Source organism: Mandrillus leucophaeus, unplaced genomic scaffold (assembly GCF_000951045.1).
Source record: "Mandrillus leucophaeus isolate KB7577 unplaced genomic scaffold, Mleu.le_1.0 Scaffold18, whole genome shotgun sequence".
In the NCBI taxonomy this organism is placed as follows: Eukaryota; Metazoa; Chordata; class Mammalia; order Primates; family Cercopithecidae; genus Mandrillus; species Mandrillus leucophaeus.
In genome coordinates this window covers 42,659-46,721 of record NW_012101809.1, presented here as the reverse complement: position 1 = coordinate 46,721, position 4,063 = coordinate 42,659, and positions in this window count along the sequence as shown.

The window sequence follows — 4,063 nt, the reverse complement described above, 5'->3', positions numbered from 1 at the left end:
GGCCTGTTATGGGGTGGGGGGAGGGGTGAGGGATAGCATTAGGAGATATATCTAATGTAAATGACGAGTTAATGGGTGCAGCACACCAAGATGGCACATATATACATATGTAACAAACCTACATGTTGTACACATGTACCCTAGAACATGAAGTATAATAATAAAAAAATAAGAAAAATGAAGTTGTGGGGGTTGGGATCAGGTTGTGCAAGACAATCTGAGACTTAACTTTAGAATTAAGATGAGGGGATTTGATTTTTCTTTAAACAATTGGGAGTCAAGGAAAGATTGTGACTAAGAAAATTGTGTGTGATATTTTAGGAAGATTTATCTCATGGCTTCTCACAGGACAAAATAGAATAGTGGTGAGGTTGCCTAGCTTAGAAGGACTAAAGAGGCTAGTGAAGATATTCAGGAGTGAGATGAGCATGATTATATTAGTGAAGCAGCAGTGGAAAAGAAAGGGATAGTTAGGGACTCATTACAAAGGAAAAATTGACCGGATATGGTAATTGATTTTATATGGATAATATCCTTTGGAATTATTTGTATTTAAGTTGCAATATGAAAGGGAGACATTTGTATTTTTCTTGGAAAATTTACTGGGATCAAATAATGCTTATAAACTGAGGAGTTAATAACATGGGCATGAGTCAAACTTAATTTTCAAATAGTTAGTGCAGATTAGATTTTTGGCTCTGTCAAATCAACTGAAAACAATTCATTTTTCTGCCTTTACTTATTTTTTTCTTTTTGCCTGAGTCTTCTAAAAGCCAAAATGTAGCAGACAATTTGGTAGTTGAGGATGGGTTAAAAAATGGTTTCCAAGTATTGGTACGTGGGCAGGAAGTACTTTTGTATGTGAGATACTTTGTTATACAGCTAAATATGACATACCAGTGTGACATACATATGAATCTAGTTAATATAGAGGGAAAAATCTTTCTGTAGCTAATAATGTGCTCCTAAAGCTACCCTGTTTTCTTACAATTACATGTTCTTGCTTATAAATAAGGACTAGGGAGTGAATGGCCCAGTTACTTGTCGTCATCATCATTGTAATCATTATTTTATTACTGATGATACTTATTAAAACACTGAATATGAACCAGACATTGTATTCATATTATATCTACCATTTTATTTAATTATCATAACCATCTTATGAGGTAGGTACCATTTTTATTATTGCACAAATGAGGAAGTTTAAGCTGAAAGATGTTAAATAACTTGTTGAAGGTTGTACTGCTAATAAGTGTCAGAGCTAAGACAGGAACTCAGATTGACCCCAAATCTCTACTATATCTGCTAAAACACTTCCAAGTACCTCTTCAGCATCAGTTTTAGAGCTATAAAAACTTACATCCTAATATTACTGTACTTCCTAAAGAGAAATCTGGTTATAGGGACAAAGAGTTACTTATAAAATATTTGATGTCATGTTTTCAGGTGCCTATAGCTTTGCTACATACAGAACACACTTCAGCCAGGCAGTTACTAATAGTAATGGGTCACTGTCTGCCCAGGTAATTTTTTTTTGTGGTAAAAATACACATAATATAAAATTTACCATTTTGAACTAATAAATGAATTCAATAAAGTTGTTGATACAAAATCAGCATACAAAAATCAGTTGCATTTCTTTACACTAACATTGAGCTATCTGAGAAGTAAATAAAACAATTCCATTTACAATAACATCAAAGAGGGTAAAATATTTAGGAATAAACTTAAGGAGGTGAAAGACTGCTATGCTGAAAACTACAAAACATTGATGAAAGAGTTGAAGAAGACACACATAAATGGAAGGACATTCCATGTTCATGGGTTAGAAGAATTAATATTTTTAAAGTGCCCATACTACCAAAAGAAATCTACAGATTCAATGCAATCCCTACCAAAATCTCAATGTCTGTTTTTTTTTTCTTAACAGAAACAGAGAAAACAACTCAAAAAAATTCATTTGGAATCACAAAAGACCTTGAAATGCCAATTTGTTCATTCTTGAGAAAGAACAAAGCTGGAGGCATTACGTGTCCTTATTTCAAAATGTATTACAGAGCTACAGTAATTAAAACAGTTTAGTAGGGGCATAAAAACAGACATATAGACCAAAGGAACATAATTGAGAGCCCAGAAATAAGACAATGCATATATGGTCAAATAATCTTTGACAAGGGTGCCATAAATATACAATTGGAAAATGACAGTCCGTTCAACAAGTGATGTTGGGAAAACTGGATATCCACATGCAAAAGAATGAAACTGGACTCTTATTTTACACCATACACAAAAATCAAGCCAAAATGGACTAAAGACTTAAATGTAATACCTGAAACTGTATAACTCCTAGAAGAAAGAAAATATAGGGGAAGAGCTTCATTACATCAGTTTTGGCAATGATTTCTTGGTTCTTACACCCAAAGCACAGGCAACAAAAGCAAAAATAAACAAGTGGAAATACATCAAACTAAAAAGTTTCTACACAGCAAAGGAAACAGTTAACATAATGAAAAGACAACTTATGGAATGAGAGAAAATATTTGCACACCATATTTATATAAAGGGATTAATATCTAAAATATACAATGATTTTTTTTCAAATCAATAGCAAAAACCCAAGTAACCTGATTTTTAAAAGGACAAAGGACTTGAATAGATATTTCTCCAAAGAAGACATACAGATGACCAACAAGTGTACAAAAATATGCTCAGTATCACTAATCATCAGGGAAATGCAAATTAAACCACAGTGAGATATCACTTCATGCCAGTTAGGATAGCTATTATTTAAAAAAATGATAGCTGTTGGCGAGAATGTGGAGAAACTGGAACCCTTTTATACTATCAATGGAAATGTAAAATGGTGCAGCCACTATGTAAAACAGTATGGAAGTTCCTCAAAAAATTAAAATTCTCTATGATCCAGAAATCCTCTTAATCCAAGAGAATTTAAATTAAAATCTCAAAGAGATATTTGTACTCCCATGTTCCTTGCAACAATATTCACAATAGTCAAGATGTGGAAATAGCCTAAATGTCCATTGATGGATTAATGAATAAAAAATGTAGTATATATAGACAATGGAATATTAGTCAGCCTTTAAAAGAAAGCAATTTTGTCATGTGTGACAACATGGATGAACCTGGAGCACATTATGCTAAGTGAAATAAACTAGTCACAGAAGGACAAGTATTGCGTGATCTTGCTTATATGAAGTATCTAAAATAGTCAAACTAATAGAAACAAAAAGTAGAATGGTGGTTTCCAGGTACTGGGAGAGGGGGAAAATGGGAAATTATTATCCAGTGGGTATAAAGTTTCACATATGCCAGATAATTAATTAATTCATTAAGATCAGCTGTAGAATTTTGTGACCTTAGTTAACAACAGTTATTTGTAAAAATTGAGGGTAGATCTCATGTTAAGTGTTATTACCACATTAATATAAAAAATTTCCATCATAACCTTCATATTATAAAACCCTAAAGTTTATTGTATGTACATATTAAGGTTTTAAAGTGTTGTACTATGAGTCTTACCTATAGTTAGGTCATGAGTAGTGATTTGCCATTTCAATAAAATGATGCCATCTGTCATTATTTTTGGTATCATAACTCAATTGCAAGCTCTATAAAAGTGGAGTCCATGTCTTTTATTTCTCCCATACCCTGTGCTTTAAAAACGTTGGAGAACCATAGTTAGTGCTTTTGATTTATTCATAGATTTATTATGAGGAGAGGAAGCACCTTCAAACTAAATGCTGGAAACTGTTATTTTTGAACATTAACTGTGTACCAGACACCGTGCTAAATGTTTAATATAGTTTGTTTCATTTAAATATTTATTAAACCCTGAGAAAAAATTATTACTCACATTTTAAAGATGAGGTATCTGAGATTCAGAAACGTGTGGATTGTGTGAAATGACATAATTAGTAAGATTTGAAACCAGGTCTTTGCTGTTTTTGATTGTTTTTTATTCCTCAAGAAATTTATCTTACTAGCTGGTAATAAATTGCTGTGGCCTTGGAAAAAATTCACTTTTTTTTTTTTTTTTTTT